Below are 24,205 nucleotides of genomic sequence, written 5' to 3' on the forward strand. Positions count from 1 at the left end.
GCAGGGATATTCTCCCTGCACCCACTGTCACAATTTAAAAAGATTGTGGCAATTCAAAGTGCCATCCACACGGCCATGTCAATCATTCACAGTGATCTGTGAATGAATGAACAAACTAAAATTACTATCTTCCACAGGGACAGATGGCTTGTAGTTCTCAATGAACTGTGAGGACGCTGGTGAGCACTCTAGTAGTTCAATTATCTTTCTGTTCTCCATTAACTCTGCAGGACCCTGACATTGCACCTGTGATCTGCTCATCTTTGCCGCAATGCTCTCCAAGCTACAAAAAAAAAAAAAAAAAACCACAACATTTTAACAGCAAAAATATATGCAATTATTATTATATTTTTAAAGGTAAACCTTTAAAACTGAACTCCAAGTACATACAGGTGCATCTCAAAAAATTAGAATATCATTAAAAAGTTAATTTCAGTAATTCAATTCAAAAAGTGAAACTCTTATATTATATGGATTCATTACACACACACCGTGAAATTTCAAGCTTTTCTCTCAATCTTGATGATTATTGCTTACAGCTAGTGAAAAGCCAAAAATTAAGTATCTCAGAAAACTAGAATATAAAGTTCAATATTATAAACTCGTGGTATCACACTGTAATCAGCTATTTAACTCACTACATCTGTAAAGGTTTCCTGAAACTTTAAATGGGGAGCCATGTCATCTGCTGGTGTTGGTCCACTGTGTTTTATCAAGTCCAAAGTCAGCGCAGCCCTCTACCAGGAAATTCTAGAGCACTAAATGCTCTGCTGACCAGCTCTATGGAGATGCTGATTTTATTTTCCAGCAGGACTTGGCATCTGCTCACACTGCCAAAAGTACCAATACCTGGGTCAATGATCATGGTATCACTGTGCTTGATTGGCCAGCAAACGTGCCTGACCTAAACCCCATAGAGAATCTGTCTGGTTTTGTCAGGAGGAAGAAGAGAGACACCAGACCCAACAATGCAGAAGAGCTAAAGGTCGCTATCAAAGCATCCTGGGCTTCCATAAAACCTCAGCAGTACCACAGGCTAATCGCCTCCATGCCACGCAGCATTGATGCAGTAATTCATGCAAAAGGAGTCCCATCCAAGAGTTGAGTGCATACTATACATGGAAATACTTTTCAACAAATCAACATTTCTGCATTAATATCCTTTTTTTTTTTTTATTGATCTTATGTAATATTCTAATTTTCTGAGATACTGAACTGGTCAGGCATGCATTCACTAGCTGCAAGTCATATTCATCAAAATTAAAAGAAAGAAATGCTTTAAATGTATCACTCTGTGTGTAATGAATCTATATAAAATAGGAGTTTCACTTTTTGAAATGATTTATTGAAATAAATTAACATTTTGATGATATTCAAATTTTTTGAGATGTATGAAAGACACAAATTACTGCAGATCTGTAATCATTAATACACTGCTCAAAAAAATTAAAAGAACACTTTTTAAATCAGAGTACAGCATAAAGTCAATTAAGCTCCTGGGATAATGATCTGGTCAGTAATTCAGTTTCAGCTGCTTCGGTTTTAAAGAAATTAACAGGTGCATTAGATGGGCAACAATGGGACAACCTCTAAAACAGGAATGGTTTTACAGGTGGAGGCCACTGAATTTTTTCCCTACTCATTTCTGTCTGTTTTTCACTAGTTTTGCATTTTGCTAGGGTCAGTGTCACTACTGGTAACATGAGATGATACCTGGACCCTATAGAGGTTGCAAAGGCAGTCCAACTCCTCCAAGATGGCACATCAATACGTGCCATTGACAGAAAGTTTGCTGTGTCTCCCAGCACAGCCTCAATAACAAAGAGGAGATTCCAGGAGACAGGCAGTTACTCTAGGAGAGCTGGATGGGGCCTTAGAAGATCCTCAACCCATTAGCAGGACTGGTATATGTTCCTTTGTGCAAGGAAGAACAGGATGAGCACTGCCAGAGCCCTACAATATGACCTCCAGCAGGCCACTGGTGTGAATGTCTCGGACCAAACAATTAGAAACAGACTTCATAAGGGTGGCCTGAGGGCAAACGTCCTCTAGTGGGCCCTGTGCAGCTCGATTTACATTTTCCACTGAACACTAGAATAGGCAGGTCTGCCACTAAACGCCCTGTGCTTTCACAGATGAGAGCAGGTTCACCCTGAGCACGTGACAGACATGAAAGGGTCTGGAGAAGCCGTGGAGAACGTTATGCTTCCTGTAACATCGTTCAGCATAACCGGTTTGGTGGTGGGTCAGTGATGGTCTGGGGAGGAATATCCATGGAGGGTAAAAAAAAAACCTAGCTTTATAAGCTAATTAAAAAAAAAAAAAGCAAAGCTCAAAAACGCTGTATAAAAACAAATTGCACATAAGAAACATGCCAAAAAACTAGAAAGAAATGCTCAAAGACGCTACGCTCAGGTGTGAATGCAGCCTTACAGTTTAGTCAAAGGCAGGAGCTGGAGTTAGGATTTAGTTTGTTACTCATTTTTTATGTAACTTATGGCTGGCAAGAAAAAAAAAAATACCCTATTTACTTTCCTAAAACCACATTCACTTGACGCTCCCGTCCCAATTCTTCTCTCCTCTTGTGTGTAAATGAGGCAGGGTCCTTCTTTAGGTACCCACATTACTGCCTGTGTGATGCAGACTCTTCCTAGCAAGGGGATACAAACCTGTTCCATGCATCCCCATACAGCCAGTTTTATGGATGTCTGCATTCAGGGCTGTGCCCCTGCACCGACGTCAGTAGAGAAGCACCGAAATTTCGGTGGCCGAAAATTATGTTTTTGGATTTTGCCGATAGAGACTACGAAAACAATTTTACTGTGCTTATGGTGTGTTTTTCATAGGTCATGGGACTCAAAAATCGCATCAAAAACATAACACGAGTGTGTTATTGATGTATTTTTGCTGTGTTTTCAATGGGAAGGTGCGCTTTTGGTGCAGTTTTTAACTGACCAAAAATGCAGCAAGCAAGATTTTTAACACAACAGAAGCACAACAGACCAGTGTAAAGACATGTATAGAATTTAAAGGGATGCATTTTTCTTGAGCTTTTCTTGCACTAAAAGGTGCCAATAATGGCTGACAAATTCATATTCATTAAAATATACATTGATTAAAAAGTACATACACACACACACACACACACATACAGTGCCTTGCGAAAGTATTCGGCCCCCTTGAACTTTGCGACCTTTTGCCACATTTCTGGCTTCAAACATTAAGGCCCCATGCACACGGGGCGTTAGAAAAAATGTACGTCAAAGTTAGTTCTGACGCCGGAAAAAGCAGCTGTAAAAACGTGCTTTCAGTAGCTTTTTCCATTGGCGTTATTGCACATTTTGCCACGTTGCTTTTAGCAGCGTTTTTTTTTTTCTTCCATTCAAAATCAATGGTTCCCTATGGAAGCCTTTTGATTTGAATGGAGGTCGCACCGCAACACAGCAAGTCGGATCCGACTTGCGGGGCAACTTGCGCTGTGAGAATCTTGAGGGGGAACTCCACGCCAAAATGGGAAAAAAACGGCGTGGGGGTCCCCCCCAAGGTTCCAAACCAGGCCCTTATCCGAGCATGCAGCCCGGCAGGCCAGGAAAGGGGAGGGGACGAGCGAGCGAGCGGCCCCACCCCCCCTGGACCACACCAGGCCACATGCCCTCAACATGGGGGGGTGTTGGTGCTTTGGGGCAGGGGGAGCTCTGCACCCCCCACCTCAAAGCACCTTGCCCCCATGTTGATGAGGACAAGAGCCTCATCCCCACAACCCTGGCCGGTGGTTGTGGGGGTCTGCGGGCAGGGGGCTCATCGGAATCTGGAAGCCCCGAGATCCCGGACCCCCTCCCTATGTGAATGGGTATGGGGTACACTGTACCCCTACCCATTCACCCCATAAAAGGCAGTGTATGGAAATAACGACAGGAGACGTTTTGGAAAGTTTATTAAAAATCTTCATCCGACTCTTCTTGTCTTCTCCTCTCCAGGGTCTTCTGCTCTTTTGCTGTCGGCTGTCGGCTCTTCTTCCTCCGGTCCTCCTCCTCCGACGTCTCCGCTGATTTTGCCTATCTCCGGTCTCTGCAGCTTATTGTATAGCCATTAGGGGCGTGGCCCCGATGACGACATCGGGAGGCCCCGCCCCCTCATGTCACAGATGACGGCTTCTGTGACATGAGGGGACGGGGCCTCCCGATGACGTCATCGGGGCCACGCCCCTAATGGCTATATAATAAGCTGCAGAGACCGGAGATAGGCAAAATCAGCGGAGACGTCGTCGGAGGAAGACCGAAGGAAGAAGAGCCGACAGCCGACAGCAAAAGAGCAGAAGACCGGAGAGGAGAAGAAAAGGAGAGGACAGCAGAAGAGGGGACAGCAAAAGAGCAGAAGACCCCGGAGAGGAGAAGACAAGAAGAGTCGGATGAAGATTTTTAATAAACTTTCCAAAACGTCTCCTGTCGTTATTTCCATACACTGCCTTTTATGGGGTGAATGGGTAGGGGTACAGTGTACCCCATACCCATTCACATAGGGAGGGGGTCCGGGATCTGGGGGGCCCCCTTGTTAAAGGGGGCTTCCAGATTCCGATGAGCCCCCTGCCCACAGACCCCCACAACCACCGGCCAGGGTTGTGGGGATGAGGCCCTTGTCATCAACATGGGGGCAAAGTGCTTTGAGGTGGGGGGTGCAGAGCTCCCCCTGCCCCAAAGCACCAACACCCCCCCATGTTGAGGGCATGTGGCCTGGTGTGGTCCAGGGGGGGTGGGGCCGCTCGCTCGTCCCCTCCCCTTTCCTGGCCTGCCGGGCTGCATGCTCGGATAAGGGTCTGGTATAGATTTTGGGGGAGACCCCACGCCGTTTTTTCGGCATGGGGCTACCCTCAAATTTCATACCAGACCCGAAGGGCCTGGTTTGGAACCTTGGGGGGGACCCCCACGCAGTTTTTTTCCCATTTTGGCGTGGAGTTCCCCCTCAAGATTCCCACAGCGCAAGTCGCCCCGCAAGTCGGATCCGACTTGCGGTGTTGCGGTGCGACCTCCATTCAAATCAATTGGCTCCCATAGGGAACCATTGATTTTGAATGGAAGAAAAAAAAACGTATAACGTGGCTTAACGCACGTTAAGCAACGTTATAGCAACGTTATTCAGCTTTTAGCAGCGTCAGACGTTTTTACAGCTGTAACGCTGGTCCTCAGAACGCGCAGGTCGTGGGTTCTTGTTGCAGCTTAAAAACGCCTAGGCCACTTACAGCTCAAAAACGTCTGAGTGTGCATGAGGCCATAGAATAACATGGAGGGGCGTTTTTAGGCTGCAAAAAGAAAACGCCTGACGCTGCTTACAGCGGCGTTAAAAACGCCCCGTGTGCATAGGGCCAAAGATATAAAACTGTAATTTTTTTATGAAGAATCAACAAGTGGGACACAATCATGAAGTGGAAAGAAATTTATTGGATATTTCAAACTTTGTTAAATAAAAAACTGGAAAATTGGGCGTGCAAAATTATTCAGCCCTTTTACTTTCAGTGCAGCAAACTCTCTCCAGAAGTTCAGTGAGGATCTCTGAATGATCCAATGTTGACCTAAATGACTAATGATGATCAATAGAAGCCACCTGTGTGTAATCAAGTCTCCGTATAAATGCACCTGCACTGTGATAGTCTCAGAGGACCGTTTAAAGTGCAGAGAGCGTCATGAAGAACAAGGAATACACCAGGCAGGTCCGAGATACTGTTGTGGAGAAGTTTAAAGCCGGATTTGGATACAAAAAGATTTCCCAAGCTTTAAAAATCCCAAGGAGCACTTTGTAAGCGATAATATTGAAATGGAAGGAGTATCAGACCACTGCAAATCTACGAAGACCTGGCCGTCCCTCTAAACCTTCAGCTCATACAAGGAGAAGACTGATCAGAGATGCAGCCAAGAGGCCCATGATCACTCTGGATGAACTGCAGAGATCTACAGCTGAGGTGGGAGACTCTGTCCATAGGACAACAATCAGTCGTATACTGCACAAATATGGCCTTTATGGAAGAGTGGCAAGAAGAAAGCCATTTCTTAAAGATATCCATAAAAAGTGTCGTTTAAAGTTTGCCACAAGCCACCTGGGAGACACACCAAACATGTGGAAGAAGGTGTTCTGGTCAGATGAAACCAAAATCTAAATTTTTGGCAACAATGCAAAACGTTATGTTTGGCATAAAAGCAACACAGCTCATCACCCTGAACTCACCATCCTCACTGTCAAACATGGTGGTGGCGGCATCATGGTTTGGGCCTGCTTTTCTTCAGCAGGGACAGGGAAGATGGTTAAAATTGATGGGAAGATGGATGGAGCCAAATACAGGACCATTCTGGAAGAAAACCTGATGGAGTCTGCAAAAGACCTGAGACTGGGACGGAGATTTGTCTTCCAACAAGACAATGATCCAAAACACAAAGCAAAATCTACAATGGAATGGTTCACAAATAAACATATCCAGGTGTTAGAATGGCCAAGTCAAAGTCCAGACCTGAGTCCAATCGAGAATCTGTGGAAAGAATTCAAAACTTCTGTTCACAAACGCTCTCCATCCAACCTCACTGAGCTTGAGCTGTTTTGCAAGGAGGAATGGGCAAAAATTTCAGTCTCTCGATGTGCAAAACTGATAGAGACATACCCCAAGCGACTTACAGCTGTAATCGCAGCAAAAGGTGGCACTACAAAGTATTAACTTAAGGGGGCTGAATAATTTTGCACGCCCAATTTTTCAGTTTTTTATTTGTTAAAAAAACTTTGAAATATCCCATAAATTTCGTTCCACTTCATGATTGTGTCCCACTTGTTGATTCTTCACAAAAAAATTACAGTTTTATACCTTTATGTTTGAAGCCTGAAATGTGGCAAATGGTCGAAAAGTTCAAGGGGGCCGAATACGTTCGCAAAGCACTATATATATATATATATATAAAAAATACATATATTTTTAAAAGTGTCATTTTTGATTCTAGTCAAGTGCATCCTGAATTTTCGGTTTCAGTAGCAAAATTTCCATTCGGTGCACCTCTAGATATCAGATGTGGAGCCTGTGCAGTCGCTGCATCCCACTGGAATTCAATGGGTCTTTTTGCAGAGGAATGCACAAAACACCTATTCATACCCGTGTGGGTAAACATGGTGCTCAATGGCTGTACGCTATAATGAACGAGGCCTTACTTAGTTCATCAGGTTAAAAAGAAAGAAAACAAAGTTTGCCTCTTTCTTAAAACATGTCTAAACCAAAAATTTAATATACTGCAGTTTACCAGTCCTTGGAGTAGCTGCACTGATTGTGTACATTAAAGATTTTTTTTTTACCTGGTGATATGGCCAGTAACACACTTCCTGTCTTAGGATTCATCCACCACAGCCACAAAAAACATGGTGTTTTTATTCAGTTGTGTTTTTTTACTGATCTAAATGCAGATGTTTTTAGGGGTCAGGAGTAAATGACACAGAGTTCAGGGGGTCAGGAGTAAATGACACAGAGTTCACAGGTCACCATGCCTTGAATTTAACTCTTTCTGAAAACAGTGAAAGCAGAACTAAACTCTCCTATCCTTTACAGCCAAGGAAGCTGCCATCTTGACCTCCAATCTGTAGTTGTCATGGTGCTGCACATGCGATCAGTTACGATACCGGCCATTTAGTAACTTGACAGTTGACAGCCATTAACGCTCAAGGCATGACTTGAGTTAAAATGGTTGTAAACTTCAGACATGAAAAAAGCATATTCCTCTATAGTGAGTACTTGTCTCATCTAAGAGCACTAACTGTCATTTCTGTCTGCTGCTTTGTTCCTCTGCTGTCAGCATGAATCATTTCTAACAGCAAGAGAAGGTGACAGGGGAAGGACCTCCAGCAGATGGACAGCCTCCACTCTGCTCCTGTGTGCTGAATGAAAAGGGGGGGGGGGGGGGTGTCCCTGTTATAAGTGTATTTCTTTGTCTTACTTACACAAATATAACATCACAGGATCCCGGTAAACAGGTAGTGGTCTTTAGTAGTGTGGGCACTACACTAATAAAGTGTACCATGCCCGCAGCACTGCATGAGGAAATGCAGGGGCTATGGAGGAGTCTCACTTACCTGTCGGTGAGCCGCTTTCGATTTAAAAATCGCGCCGCCCGGCGCCAATACTACATCACCGCAAATGCGCCGCCGATGCTCGGGAAAACCCAAACACGTTAGGCTATTCCCGGGCATGCCGCTCATGCGCAGTGACGCGTTAGCGCCGAGCGGCGCCAATTTTAAAAACACAGTAAAGTCAGTGACTCGTAAAGTAACCACTTCCAGTAAACCAGTAAACCACTTCCCCCAAATGGACGTTCCTGCACATCCTTGGATTTCAGTGGTTATACCGGTATGATGCCTGTCCCTACAGGCATCATCCTAGTATTCTTTTCAGCCGTCGATTCTGAGTAAGGCAGAAGTGATCTGAATGGCTAATTAACCACTCGATCACTTCTGCGGGTGGCGGAAAGGGGTCTCACCCCCCTCCCGGGCTCTACCATATGATCACGGTGCCAGGGAGCGATTCGACATGGCGGCGATGGCTGCCCTGTACAGAGAGAGAGAGAGAGAGGAACCAACGTCTAATAGACCCCAAATCTTTTCATAAAGAGGACCTGTCATGACGAGTGAAGTCTCAGAATTGCCATGGGAAGCAAGTGGTTAACCATTTGCCGACCACCAAACGTACATGTATTGCGAGCAGGTTGGCTCTATTGCGTAAAATCATGTACTTGTACGTCATTTCATGCAAAAGCCACTAGGGCGCGATCTCACACTGATTGGAGAGAGGGGGAGCCAATCTGCGGGTCCAGCGGACCCGATGTCCGCCGGCTACCCGTGACCGTTCCCAAGATAGGAAGAACAGCGATCTGCCTATGTGAACAAGGCAGATCGCCATTCTGACAGGGGAAAAGATAGAGATCTTGTGTTTCTGATAAATAAGAACACAAATCTGTTTTCCCCCAGTCAGAGCAACTCCCCACAGTTAAGGCCCGTAAACACGAGTGGAAATTCGGCCGGGAATTTTCGTCCGAAGACCGATCTGCCGAATTTCGGATTGTTAGTATGGTGCTTCCGACAACCGACTCCGACTTTTCAGCCGAAAAAATCCTGGTGTGCAGGCTATAAAATTTTTGTCCTCCGTCAAAACACGTCCGATTTTCGTGCAGTCAGTACAGATTTTGATGGGGAAAAATCTTATGAGCAAGACTAGGCATGCTCAGAGATGAAAGAACACATACAAAGCAATCCAACACATGACATCACTTCTGAAGTAGAATTCTGTCGTGCGGGAAAATTCGTGTGCAGTCTAGAGCACATTCCAACCAACAGACACCACTCTGGACAAAAGACAGACGAACGATCAGCGGAAATTCGTTGCGTGTGTACGAGGCTTTAGCAAGCACCCCCTAGGGACACATTTAATCCTTTCATCGCCCCTGATAACCCCTTCCCTGCCAGTGCCATTAGCACAGTAGCAGTGCTTATTTTTAGCACTGATCACTGTAATAATGTCAATGGTCCCCAAAACAGTGTCAGTTAGGTGTCCAATTTGTCCGCCACAATGTCGCAGCCCCACTAAAAATCGCTGATCTCCGCCATTACTAGTAAAAAACATAAATAAATAAAAATGCCATAAATCTATCACATAGTTTGTAAACACAATATCTTTTGTGCAAACCAATTAGGGCTGCAACGACTAGTCGACGTAGTCGACTACAAAAAATCGTTGACGTGCGTGAAAGGCGTCGACGCGTCAACACGTGACGTCACACGCCCCCTGGCCGGCCGCAGCGCCGCTTTAGAGGACCGCACAGCTCGCCAGATCAGAGCGATACCTGTAGGTAGGCGGGCGGGGAGGCCCTGGAAGCCCCAGCTGTCACAATAGACTCGGCAACATCCTCCGGGAGACCGCAGCTCTCAAACCACAGCGGCGCAGCCAATGATGTCACGGCCAAAACCCGCAGCCCGCCCCTTCGCAGCCACAGGCCAATGAGAGCTGCCGGTCATCAGCATGAAGCGGCCATTCACAGAACTGGACCGCAGATATCCTACCAGCCCCGCCCACTAGTGGAGATGGCAATGCTAGGCGACACACCCACCGCCCAGACACACCCACCTAACAAAAGCAGCACATGACCCCATCCACTCATCACTGCAGAGATCTGGAAGCTGACCATTTCCCATGGCAACGCCAGTCATTGTTCCACTACAATTTTCAAGGCAGCATGTTGACATTGGAGCAGATTCAACAATCACCTGGGCCATGCTTCCTCCAAAAAGCTGACTACATACCATACAACCTGACTGTAGTGTACAACCGCACTGTAACGAGCTGGAAGGAGGTTGTACAAATTACTAACTATGTAGAGCAAGTACCTGTCTTGAATTGGATACAAGAGTGATTGCGTAAATTTAAAAAAAAAAAAAAAATGTATGTTTTTTTTCAGATAAAAAAAAAAAAAAAATCGTACTGCCCCCAGATGGCTGCAGCACTGATCCAAGCTGCATCTGTTGTCTGCCACCTGAAAGACCTAAATAAGCCTAACAGAGTTGTAAACCCTCTTTATATAAAAAAACAACAAAACGTGATTATACTTACCTGCTCTGTGCAAAATGATTGCAGAGCAGCCCCGATCCTCTTCTGGGATGCACTGCTGACACTCCGGGGCCCTCCTCAGGTGCCCCCACAGAAAGCCTTCCATGGGTGTACCCGTGCAGGCTTGTTCCCGAGATCCCCTGCTGCATCCAATGACAGACAGCGGTACTTTGGTCCGCCCCCCACATCACTGGATTAACACAGGATCAATGGCTCCTGCTGCTATCAATCTGTCCAATGAGTAGAGAGAGCAGCTAGAGCCCCTGCGCTCATGCACATTGCTGGATCGGACTCGTGAGAAAACGGGGGAACCTGCAGCACAGAAGGTTTTTCACCTTAAGGCATTAACACCACTTTATGACCATGTGAAGGAGGCCTGAAAGCAAAGTAACAAGCTAGAATAGCTTATTTATTGCTCTAGAAGCTCCCCTGCAACTGTGTGCAGGGTCCCCCAAAGCCTCTAAGGTCCCTTTCACACGGGCAACCTCTGATCTGCGTTTCAACAAGGGATCCGCTTGTGAAATCCCTTGCTGATCAGAAAATAAAGAGGTCTCTGTATTAATTACAGGATTAATTAGCTAATCAAAAAAAAACACTCAATTAAGCAAAAAAAAATAAAATAAAAATAATCGTTAGATTAGTCGACTAATCGTAAAAATAATCGATAGATTAGTCGACAGACAAATTAGTTGCAGCCCTAAAACCAATCAATATACGCTCTTTGGGATTTTTTTTAACCAAAACATATAGCAGAATACATATTGATCTAAAAGAAAGCTCTATTTGTGGGAAGAGAAGGACCAGGGATCGAACAATTATCAGTGGGGCCGATATTCACTTTTTTGGAGTATTGGTCGCAAACTTGCCAATATTGCTTCAAGTGGTTGTACCGGAGTGATGCCTGCAGCTAGAGGCATCACCCCGGTACCGTTGTTTAAAACAGATGGTCAGCTTTCTTGTAATGACAACCGATGTGGCTGAGCAGCCACTTGATTGTCATTACAAGGAGCGCAAGGGAATGTCCCCCACCTCCCGCGCCTCGCCCGTGTCTCCCGTCCCACCATGAGACCCGAGCTACAAGCCGGCACATTCGCAGGCTGGCTGAAGACCCGAACAAAGCCGCATTCGGCTCTGATTGGGTCTCCAATGTAAAAACCAGCAAGCGATGTCAAGACATCACTCCCAGGTACTGGAGCCTAAGGCCCCGTTCACATTGGGGCAATCCGACTTCCCGGGGCGACCTCCGAGGTCACGGTGCGAGCAGCGCGCCGCGACCTCGGAGCGGCCGGAACGGACTTCATAACATTGAAGTCTATGACGGTCGCTCCGGGTCGCCCCAAAGAAGCTTCGGACCCTTTTTCTAAGTCGGAGCGACTTGTGTCGCTCCTATTAGAACGGGTCCGCAGCTTCCCTATGGAAGGCGACCTATGGCGACCTGTGAGGCGACCAGGTCGCCTCACAGGTCGCCCCAGTGTGAACGGGGACTTAAAGGCACCAGATTTAAAAAAAAAAAAAAAATTACAGTAGTCAAAACAGTCAAACTTGGAGTTTTGAATGCTTTTAAGTGCAAAGGAGGGGTTTTGGGTAATTTAGACCCCAGATCCCTCCATAAAGAGTACCTGTCACTGCCTATTACTGTCACCTGGGATGTTTACATTCCTTGTGACAGCAATAAAAGTGATCAAAAACATTTTTTTTTTAAAGGACAGTAAAAATAAAAACTTTAAAATGTGCAGAATATCGGCTATCAGCCTGAAGGGTGGTTGGAAAATCGGTATCAGCCCTGAAAAAACTATATTGGTTGAACCCTAAAAAGGACACACACTTTATTTGGGTACAGCGTTTCACGACTGCGCAATTGTCAGTTAAAGTTCGGCAGCGCCTTATTGTAAAAAAATGGTCCAGACATTAAGAGGGTAAAACTTTGGGGGCTGAAGTGGTTAAAGCATTTGTTACCCCAACATTCTATACTCCTGATATGTGCCTGCTGTACCATGTACTTGTATGAGCAAGTTCCCTGTTTTCTTTGTATTGCTTCCTTTGTGTGAAATCCCTGGGGTTCCTGTGAGTCCCCCTGCTTTCCTATTGAAAACTGACCACACTAAGCAGGAGAGCACAGCGTGGTCGGTTCTCTAGCTACACTCTCCTCCAAAAATCAGACCTGACACACCCCTGCTGCACATTCATTCACTGGCAACCTCAGTGTGCTGCTGCTTCTCCTCCCCCAGATCTTATGCAGCTGAGAACAGAGGGAATGTGATCACTTATTAAAAAGAGGAAAAAAAAAGTATTTATAATGTATTTTTATATCTATACACAAATGTTTTGCCTTTTGTTTCTATTTTAAACTGAATGGGTTGTTTTACAGGGTGATCATTTACATATACTTTAACCACTTTACGTCCAGCCACTGCAGATGAAATGCGGCAGACTGGCTCTCCCAGGTAAAGCCCCGTACATGTACGGCGCTCGCCTGGGAGGAGCTAGGAGGCGGCACCTCCCACCCCTGCTCATCAGCGGGGAAGCTGGCGCGAGTGTCAGGCGGCTCCGATGGCCGCCTGACACTGGCAATCCTTCCCCACTGACAGAAGGATGGATGGCTCTTGTAAACACAGCCGTCTGTCCTTCTCCCTGACATAATCACAGAGACCATGCGATCCTGCTATATAGGATCGCATGTCTCTATGGTCATCTCACAAGCCCAACCCCCCCCCCCCCCCACAGTTAGAATCACTCCCCTAGGCTAACATTTAGCCCCTTGATCATACATAGCATTAACCCCTTCCCTGCCAGTGTCATTATTACAGTAACAGTGCATATTTATAGCACTGATTACAGTACTAATGTCACTGGTACCCCCAAAAGTGGCAAAAATGTCAGTTAGGGGTCCGATCTGTCAGCCACAATGTTGCAGTCGCACAAAAAAAAAAATTGCAGATCGCCACCATTACTAGTAAAAAAAAAAAAAAAAAACAAACAATAAAAATGACATAAATCTTTCCCGTAGTTAGTAGACACGATAACTTTCGTGCAAACCAATCAAAATACACTTATTGTTTTTTTTTTTACCAGCGAGAGACAAATCTTTAGGCCCCTTTCACACTTGTGTGACTTCAAAGTTGCACGATTTTACCGAGACTTTGTTGCCGCGATTTTGAGTGGGTTTATAATGTCTTTTCCTCGTAACGCATCAAAATCATGCCAAAAGTAGTGCAGGGACTACTTTGAAGTCGGTGCGACTTCAAGTCGCACAGATATGAATGGGGCTCATTGGAAATAATGGAGAACAACTTGTCATGCGATTTTGCAGTCCCAAATCGCATGACAAGTCGCACAAGTGTGAAAGGGGCCTTAGTTGACACCAGAACAGAACGAGTGGAAATGGTCCAATAGGGGCACTTGGTACTGAAACATTTCCAATCACTTTGAAGAGATTCGCTCTCACTTCCTGTTCTTTCTACAGAACAGGAAGTAAAGGGGAATCTATCCAATGGGACACAGATGGCTAAATACTAGCATAACGCTGCTGTAAACCCATTCTATTGTATGAAAAAGGGGTTTTAGATTTCGATATCCCCCAATATAGAAACATGGGCAGTATTTGATAGGCAGGTTACTGCAAGTGTATGGGAGAGAAGAGTCAAGCAATAAAACATGGAGTAAGTGCTGATCGGCTGAGTCATCCTGAGTTATTAATGATGATCGGAGCTGTCCCCTAATCACTATGCTGGGTGAATGTCACTGATGGATCACCTTGTGTGAACTCCTCTAATCGGCTCAGGTGGGGGTGGGGGGGTGACATAGTGACAGGGGGAGGCGCGCACACATACACGGCTACAAGTTGAAGGACTCCAGGCGGACAATAGCTGGAGGGGACGCCCTATGTCTCACCCCACAGCACGGAATGTAAACATGGAGCGCCTGCAGCAGACAAGCATCTCTAAACACAATGCCAGCGGCGCGTTCCCGCACCAAAGACGTGACGGCAAGCAGCAGCAGGCACTGCCCCCCCTGGTACCCCGACACCCCAGCACTTCAATAGCACTCCAGTGACCCCGCTCATTTACCTGCCTGAGAACAACGGCCAATACCAGCCACAGGAGTCCTCCGCGAGACCGCGCAGCGCGTTCCCTACAAAGGCAAACAGGTGCACGACACCGGCTGGACCCGCCTTCCTCACATCACGGGGCACGGTCCACCAATCAGAAAACGGATGGCTATTGCACCTGCGTCCGCACCGTCCATTGTTCCAATTGGAAAATGCCAGGGGAGTGTGGTTGGCGTGACGTCACTGGGTGCCGTGCTCCAGCGTAACTGTGAGCAGGCCGCGGTGTGTGTAACGGAGACGGTGGGGGGAGAGCTTGTGCGCTGTGTACTGTAGTATGAACGGGAGCCTATTCATCCTTTCCTCGTCACTTATCTGTCAGGAAATGGCATCCTTTTAGAAACATGCCATTCCATGCCCGTTCACACCAGGTGCTGCATTCCAACTGCATGGACAGCTCAGAATTCGGGTTATCCTATTGGTATAGTTCACACTATTTCAGTGTAGTGAGAAAAAGTACAGCAAGCTGCATGTGTCTGTGCAGAAATGCGCCGCCACCAGTGTTAATTTTGTCAACGACAATTTTTTCCTCAGCTGCATTTTTACAGTTCCGAAAACTAAACCAAAAGTACACCACATTCTCGTCCACTGAGGAAAACTTTGACAAAAATGAAATCTGTTTTCATTAACCAACAAAAAATGTGAGGCAGGGACGTTTAATACCTTCCAGTTTTCACGAAGCTGCGCCTGCTTCCGTTTCCAGTAAGCAAGCGAGTTGAAGCGACTGTGTGCACCATCCGTGACGACTGCCAGAGACCAGAGCAGCACTGGGCATTACAGGCCATCCCTCACACCATCAAGCACTGTGCAGCATTACAGGCCTCCTCTGACCAGTGACCACCGTCCACTGGTATGGTGGCAATCCAGAGCACTGTGCATTACAGGCCATCCCTCAGACCTGAGACCACTGTCCAGCACTGTGTAGCCTCACCAGCATGGCAGGCATCCAGATCACTGTGCATTGCAGGCCATCCCTCAGACCTGAGACCACTGACCAGCACTGTGCAGCTTACAGGGCTCCTCTGACCAGTGACCACTGGTATGGTGGCAATCCAGAGCACTGTGCATTACAAGCTATCCCTCAGACCTGAGAACACTGTGCAGCATTACAGGCCTCCTCTGACCACCGGTATGGTGGCAATCCAGAGCACTGTACATTACAGGCCATCCCTCAGACCTGAGACCACCATCCAGCACTGTGCAGCTTACAGGCCTCCTCTGACCAGTGACCACTGGTATGGTGGCAATCTAGAGCACTGTGCATTACAGGCCAGACCTGAGGCCACCATCCAGCACTGTGCAGCCTCACAAGCCGCCTCTGACCAGTGACCACCAGCATGGCAGGCATCCAGATCACTGCGCATTACAGGCCATCCCTCAGACCTGAGACCACTGACCAGCACTGTGCAGCTTACAGGCCTCCTCCGACCAGTGACTACCGGTATGGTGGCAATCTAGAGCACTGTGCATTACAGGCCATCCCTCAGACCTGAGACCACCATCCAGCACTGTGCAGCCTTGCCAGCATGGCAGGCATCCAGATCACTGTGCATTGCAGGCCATCCCTCAGACCTGAGGCCACTGGCCAGCACTGTGCAGCTTACAGGCCTCCTCTGACTGACCAGTGACCACCGGTATGGTGGCAATCCAGAGCACTGTGCATTACAGGCCACCCCTCAGACCTGAGAGCACTGTGCAGCCTTACAGGCCTCCTCTGACCAGTGACCATAGGCATGGTGGCAATCCAGAGCACTGTGCATTACAGGCCATCCCTCAGACCTGAGACCACTGTCCAGCACTGTGCAGCCTTACAGGCCTCCTCTGACCAGTGACCATAGGCATGGTGGCAATCCAGAGCACTGTGCATTACAGGGCATCCCTCAGACCTGAGACTACTGTCCAGCACTGTGCAGCCTTACAGGCCTCCTCTGACCAGTGACCATAGGCATGGTAGCAATCCAGAGCGCTGTGTATTACAGGCCATCCCTTAGACCTGAGACAACTATCCAGCACTATGCAGCATTACAGGCCTCCTGACCAGTGACCACCAGCATGGCAGGCATCCAGATCACTGTGCATTGCAGGCCAGACCTGAAACCACTGTCCAGCACTGTGCAGCATTACAGGCCTCCTCTGACCTGTGACCACGGCATGGTGACATCCAGAGCACTGTCCATTACAGGCCATCCCCTAGACCTGAGACCACCGTCCAGCACTGTGCAGCATTACAGGCCTCCTCTGACCAGTGACCACCAGCATGGCAGGCATCCAGAGCACTGTGCATTACAGACCACCCCTCAGACCTGAGACCACCATCCAGCATTCTGCAGCATTACAGGCCTCCTCAGACCACCGTCCAGAGCACTCTGCAGCATTACAGGCTTTCTCAGACCCAGGGTCGGCCTTTGGGGTGTGCGAGCTGTGCGACTGCACAGGGCGCCATGGGCAACAGGGGTGCCGTGCGGCCATCACAGCGCGCAGAAGATCAGGCTGCACAGCGGGAGGTAAGCGGCGTCTCTCTGATGTGGGGGGCTCTGTGTGGAGGGGGGCTCTGATGTAAGGGGGCTTTGTGTGGGGGGTCTGTGATGTAAGGGGGGCTCTCTGATGTGAGGGGCTCTGATGTAAGGGGGCTTTGTGTGGGGGGTCTGTGATGTAAGGGGGGCTCTCTGATGTGGGGGGGGCTCTGATGTAAGGGGGCTTTGGGGGGTCTGTGATGTAAGGGGGCTCTTTGGTGTGGGGGGGCTTTGTGTGGGGGGTCTGTGATGTAAGGGGGGCTCTTTGATGTGGGGGGCTCTGTGTGGGAGGGGGGGCTCTGATGTAAGGGGGCTTTGTGTGGGGGGTCTGTGATGTAAGGGGGGCTCTGTGTGGAGGGGTCTCTGATGTGAAGGGGGCTTTGTGTGGGGGTCTCTGATGTGAAGGGGGCTTTGTGTGTGGGGTCTCTGATGTGAAGGGGCTCTGTGTGGGGGGTCTCTGATGTAAGGGGGGCTGTGTGGGGGGTCTCTGATGTTAGGGGGGCTCTGTGTGGGGGGGTCTCTGATGTGAGGGGGGGGTCTCTGATGTGAGGGGGGTCTCTGATGTGAGGGGGGGGCTCTGTGTGGGGGGGTCTCTGATGTGAGGGGGGCTCTGTGTGGGGGTCTCTGATGTGAGGGGGGCTTTGTGTGGGGGGTCTCTGATGTGAGGGGGGCTCTGTGTGGGGGGTCTCTGATGTGAGGAGGGGGCTCTGTGTGGGGGGTCTCTGATGTGAGGGGGGCTCTGTGTGGGGGGGGCTCTGATGTGAGGGGGGGGCTCTGTGTGGGGGGGTCTCTGATGTAAGGAGGGCTGTGTGGGGGGGCTCTCTGATGTAGGGGGGGCTCTAAATTAAGGGGGGCTTTGTGTGGTGGGTCTCTGTAAGGGGGGCTCTGTGTGGGGGTCTTTGATGTAAGGGGGGCTAAGTTATTAGTGATCATAAAAAAAGTCAAATAAAGTGCAAAAAAGGTTCAAGAAAATGCGCGCACGGGCAGGAGGGGCGCCACAGGATTAGCTCGCACAGGGCGCCTGAGCACCTAAGGCCAGCCCTGCTCAGACCACTGTCCAGAGTGGCTAAATCTGTATCTGTGAGTTTGTTCAAACCTTAATACCATAAATAATAACATGATATTAGTTTTTTTTTCTCCAGGAGTATATCATGAGTTTGGAAATTCTATAAAAATGCTGAAATAATGCATTACGATTTAACTAAACACATTCGATTTTAGTTGGTTAAAATTATTTTATTTGACTAAAATTTACTGGAGATTTTACTTGACTAAAATACGATGTCTAAAATGGGACTAAAACTAAAAAGGCCTTTTAGTCAAAGACTATGACTAAAACGAAATCAATTGCAGATGACTAAAACGGGACTAAAATTAAAATGGCATTTTATTTAAAAGACTATAACTAACTATGTATTTATACATGAGCAACATGTATAAATACACAAGGGGTCCTTATTGTGAACTTGGTGTTGAGTTATTCACTTTAAGGTCATCACAGAGGACAAGGGGGCACTCTTTACGTCTAAAGGAAAAGAGATTTCATCTCCAAATATGGAAAGGTTTCTTCACAGTAAGAACTGTGAAAATGTAGAATAGACTCCCTCCAGAGGTGATTCTGGCCAGCTCAGTAGATTGATTTAAGAAAGGCCTGTTTTCTTTCCTAGATACATGTAGCACCCTACAAGGTAGGTGCTAGGTAAAGTATAGTGGGCCTTGGCTGCCTAACAGCAGGGCCATGATTTTCAGCTGGGCTGTCATGTCTCCCAGGTGGGGCTGCTGAGAGGGGAGTCTCCCCACTGGCTCCATGAGAGGACTCTCATTGGACAGTGGAGGAAACCCAATCGGTGGCCCATTCAGGCCTGTATCTACCCTGGAAGGCAGATTCTGCCGCAGAGGATTCTGGGAGTGGGGGGGAGCGCATGACGTAGTGTCTTTGGTGGGAAGCAGAGTCCCAGGAGGGAGAGTACAGCTCTCTCTCCTCCTGTCAGAAGGATCAGGTGGCTTGCCTGAGAGTACAGAGCGAGAGCTGAGCTGCAGAGAGAATCCGGTGTGCCGAGGACCAGCAGAGAAAGAGGGGTTCAATTCCAGGAAAGCATTCCAAGTTTGTGAGTACTGTGAACTACCCCTAGGGGTCTGCCCATCTTAAAGGCGACCACTCCGGCGAAGGTCCCTGGAATCCAGGAGCTAGTTAGCGGTAAAGGGGGTGCCTAGTGAGAGGACCCTGAAGTGTGAGAGGGGGTGCCTAGTGAGAGGACCCTGAAGTGTTAGAGGGGTGCCTAGTGAGAGGACCCTGAAGTTTAAAGGGGGCGCCAGTGGTTGGGCCCTGAAGTGTACAGCGTGCAGTGTACAGTGTTGAGAGTTGCAACAGCATAAGCAATTACAAGTAGCTACCTCAGTCAGTGAAGGGCTGGAGGGAGTTGTTCACCGGACTTTTGGGCTAAACAGAGTGTCAAGAGTCAAGTGTATTACAGTCCTGGATCTTCTGAGTTAACCAGTGTGTTAAAGTCTAAGTTCTAGCACAGTTCAGCAAAACAGTATCTCCAAGCGCCAGGAAGCGTTGGCCGGCATTCAGCTGGCGTCAAAACAGTGCCAACAGGCATTTTTCTATGAAGTGTCCCAGTTAAACCTAGTTGAGCCAGAGGAGTTTCCCACTCATTCCCTTTTCCCATCCCCATTACAAAACAAACCAAAGATGCCGGAATGGTCATTGTCTCCAATCTCACACTGGAGTATTCAACTTAAATGTGTTGGAAGTGTTACCGGCCCAATGCCTGGAAAACCTGCTACATTTGGGGGCTCATCCGGGATTTTGCCATTGGTCACTGGGCTGGTTGCCCCTGGCAACGGCAGAAGACAAAGTCGGAAAAGTCTTTGGCCTGGACCTGATGACTGATCGGTTCTGAACCGTATTAGAACAAAGCGGGGACAGCGGGCACGCGCACCCCATCCACAACCGACTTACAGTTACGTCGGTTTGGGCAGCCGAGCCACCTTGCCGCAGTAAATCTGTGGCAGGTGGTCGGCAACTGGTTAAGGCCCAATAGTAATAAACTGCTCTTGAGTTATCCCAGACTCCATTCTTTAATATGATACAACAATCTAGTTTCCTAAGGGCTTTACCTCTAGATGTTATGCAATGCTATTGGTGGATTATCTGGAGTGTTTCTCCAACTCGGCTATAGAGGGTTGGGAAAAACATGTAGGAACAATGGGACTGGGTCTGATATGGATTTTGGGGGGAACACCCACGCCAATTATTTTTTTTTAATTGGAGTAGGGTCCCTCCCAAAATCTATACCAGACCCTTTATCCGAGGTTGCAGCCTTGCGGGTCAGGAAAGGGAGGGTACGAGCAAGCGCCCCCCACCCTCCTGAACCATACCAGGCCACATGCCCTCAACATATTTTGGACACTCTTTATATAGACATGCTGTGGGTCTGCTGCACCTTGCTGTCTATTGGAGGCACCGGAGGTCAGGAGGACAGTCAAGACATAGAAAATGCCAGCTATGGACTATCACCTGTAAGGTATGCCTGGGCAGCCAAACTGTAGATAGGGTCAGGATATGAACATTGTTCATGCTGCACTGTACTAAGAAGCTCTTTAGTAAAGTTGCATCAACTGTTCTAAGCCTGGTTTGAAGTTACTTAAAAGGGGTGTATGTTGATTCTGGCGTATCTAAAGAGCCAGGGTCTCTAAAGCACATGTGGAATATGAAGCTCAGCTACTACAAAAGGGGTAACTCCGCAAAACAAGGAAGAGAAATGCAGTTGCAAAGAGTAAGCAAGCACTAGTTCAAGACACAATCCTCCGGTAGCGAGGGGGTCGACATTTAGGCTCCCTCCCTAGCAGTTGGTTTCCAGTAGCAGCTGGAACTGAACCTGCATTACAGCGATCCATGGGCTGGTCACAGAATACAGAAGTGAAGGAGTTAACGAATGCACGCATGAGGGCCACGCTATGTGCATGGCGGGACCCCATGCTGTTACTGGGAGTGAGGTAACTGAGGTAACTGAGGTACCCTAGACTGGTGGAGAAGGCGCAGGCTCAACAGCATCCCTTCAAATGCAACCTACATTAAGGTACAGTGTGTAGTGACATGGGACAAGACACTTCACAGAGGAACTCTGTACTTTTACTAAGTTGAGGAACTGCCTTAATGTTGGATCTGTCATATGACTACAGTCTCGGCCTGGTCCCGGGCATCGATGAGTGCTCTCTGTGCGAAAGGTACCAACATGTGCACATCGAATTGACCCTGTCCACTGCCTGGAATAGCCCAAAAACCCCTGTGGGTCTGCAACTTGTAGTAGTCGGCAAGGATATGCCACCACCCGCTACATGCCCACACACAGAAGCAGGACATGTTTTGCAACAGGCTCCATTTCTAGCTTTTTACCAAATGCTATTTCTTTTTTTGTTATGAACAGACTGGCCCCCGCACCTTCCTGATTCCCAAATCTGACAGCGAACAAGGATCATCTACAACCCCCCCCCCCCCCCCCCCGCTAGCTGTCACAATTTTAAAAAAATGTGGCCGAGCCCGCCCAGGCGCATCCCTTATTCACAGGGTCCTGTGAATGGAAAACTACAATGTCCGGCAGCTTCTGTAACTAGTCCTACAAAGCTGGGTTGGATTTGTGCTGACATGGAGCTTGTCAGCAAAGGAAAATTACAATAAGCATTTATCATTCACTTTTCCATTTTCCCTGATGGCTCCATGTCAGCACAGCTGGGAACTAACTAGCCACACAGGGGAGGAATAATGCTACACACTCCTTAAAGCAGAGTTCCACCCTAAAATTATACTTACCTCCATCTTCATGCCCGGGGTCACCTGAAAAACAAATGGATAATGACAATTTTTTTTTTTTTTTACTTACCTGGTTTAGAAGAAAATATACTCACCTTACTTCCTCTTCCTCCCCTCGGCGGCCACGGCGATTCGTCACTTCCTGGCTGGCAATGATTCCTGGGAGCTGAACGTCATCGCTCCCAGGAATCAATGCGCCTGCACCGGCCCCGACGTCAGTTCCAGTGCAGGCGCCGTCATACCTTGCTAAACAGCTTCTGGGCATGCCCAGAAGCTGTGCAGGGATGACGCTGCGGCCCCGGAAGTGACGGCGGGGCCGGTGCAGTGCATTGTGGGACCGAAGACAACGGAAGAGGACACAGAAGAGGATCGCGCTGGCTTCAAGCTGCCCACACCTGAGATGGGAGCGCTGGACAATACATTTTCAAGGTAATTATTTCTTCTAAAAGGTAAGTGCAACCCGGTACAGATCAGAGGCTAGCCATTGTGGAATGCACTAGCCCTGACTGTCCCGGGGGTATTTTTATCAAAAAAAACTTTCCCAGGGTGGAACTGGCTAAAAGTAGAAAAAGCCAGGATGCCTCTGCCAAACTCAACTTTCATTAAGGCTGCTTCTATACAGTAATGAACTATGAACGCATATATTGGCTTGCAGATTGTCTCTTGGAACACTTAGCCTGCTGCCACTCACAAGGTCAAGACCCTTCTAGTGGAGAGTGTCATGATTCCCCTGGCACAGCCAACCCTTTTAAACTTGTAGGTCAAGGAGATGAGCTTCACCAACTTCCCTGTCTGGGAAGAATGTGAAAAGGGGTTCTTTAAACCCCAAGGCCGCTAATACCGACACTCTTCTGGCTGATGATGCCACCAGGAAGGCAATTTTCAGTGAGAGGTACAACAGGGGGCCACTTTGATTAAAGGCATCTAATGCAAAAAAGTCCAACACCAATGGGAGATCCCACTTCGGGAACAAGAATCCCTTAGGGAGGTTTCAACCAAATTGTAGCTTGAAGAACAGTATAATTAAGTGTTGGATGGCCATTGTAGGTCAGTGAAGGCAGAGATAGTGGGAATGTGGGCCTATAGCGTACTTATGCATAGACCTAAATCAAGCCCCGTCTGAAGAAACTTCAGAACGTGACAGACTTGAGAAGTCTGAAAAACCGGGATCAGCAGCAATCTTGTAAATCTATACCATATTCTACTATAGGCACTGTTAGTGCTGTCCTTCCTTGCTTTCATAAGAGTATTCACAACTTTACAAAGCACCTGAGATCTATTAGCCTCTGCTTCTCAAGACCCAAGCCACCAGCTTGAGCCTGTCGGGTGCTGAACGAATGTGACCTTGGAGAAGATTGGATATTACCGGCAGAGGGAGTGGATCCTTGACACTCATTAGTAGGAGCAGAGATTACCAAGTCCCCTTCAGTCAATCTGGGATCATCACCAGAATTGTCATCTTCCTCCGCCACAGCCTTAGCAGGAAGCTGAGATTTAGAGGGAGCAGCAGAAAGACATAAGCTTTCTTGGAGATCCACTCTGCGATCAGCACCTCCACCCTGATTGCCTGCAGATACTGGACCCTGGAATAGAACTTCGGCAACTTGGTGTTGACTGGGGATGTGAACAGGTCTACCTCTGGAAGAAATTACAAAGCTCCGTTAGTTCTCGCAAAACTTGCAGCAGTCTGGACAATTCTTTTGACAAATAGTTTGCCTGAAGATTGTTCTGACCCGGCACAGAGGCTGCAGATAGCTGCAGAAGATAGACTCGGACCAACTTTAGAATCAGAGAAACCTCCTTCAGGAGGCAGAGACTGAGTGCCCCCTTGTTTCCGAATATAGGCCACAGTCATTGTGCTGTCTAACTTCACCAGGAAAAGTCCACCCAACATGAGGTAACCAAAGGAAAGGAGAGGCTAAAATGCCGTTCTCAACACCAGGATGTTGGACACCATCTTGGACCCTTTAAAAAGGCCATTGGCTTTGAGCCAATTGCTCCTGAAATAGGGTTCCCAAACGACTTTACTGGTGTCTGACTGCACCACCAACCACTAGGTCATCAGAAGTGAATGACAAGTGCGCATGCGCGCGGGCACGGGAGCGGTAATGCTGTGACCGAGCTCCGCACACCACCAGCCTGACTTCAGCGATTTT

The 24,205-nt window shown here is 47.9% G+C and overlaps 1 protein-coding gene across 1 annotated transcript in view; it reads right to left on the reverse strand.

The window, feature by feature from the left end:
* Positions 1–14,767, reverse strand: part of RAB3IP (RAB3A interacting protein) — a 134,300-nt gene extending 119,533 nt beyond the window's left edge. The window contains exon 1 of the mRNA XM_082255550.1: positions 14,683–14,767. The gene's annotated coding sequence lies outside the window, so the exon portion shown is untranslated. The remainder of the gene's footprint in view (positions 1–14,682) is intronic.
* Positions 14,768–24,205: the final 9,438 nt, after the last annotated feature.

This window comes from Pelophylax lessonae (assembly GCF_965119305.1).
Source record: "Pelophylax lessonae genome assembly, chromosome: 4".
NCBI lineage: Eukaryota > Metazoa > Chordata > Amphibia > Anura > Ranidae > Pelophylax > Pelophylax lessonae.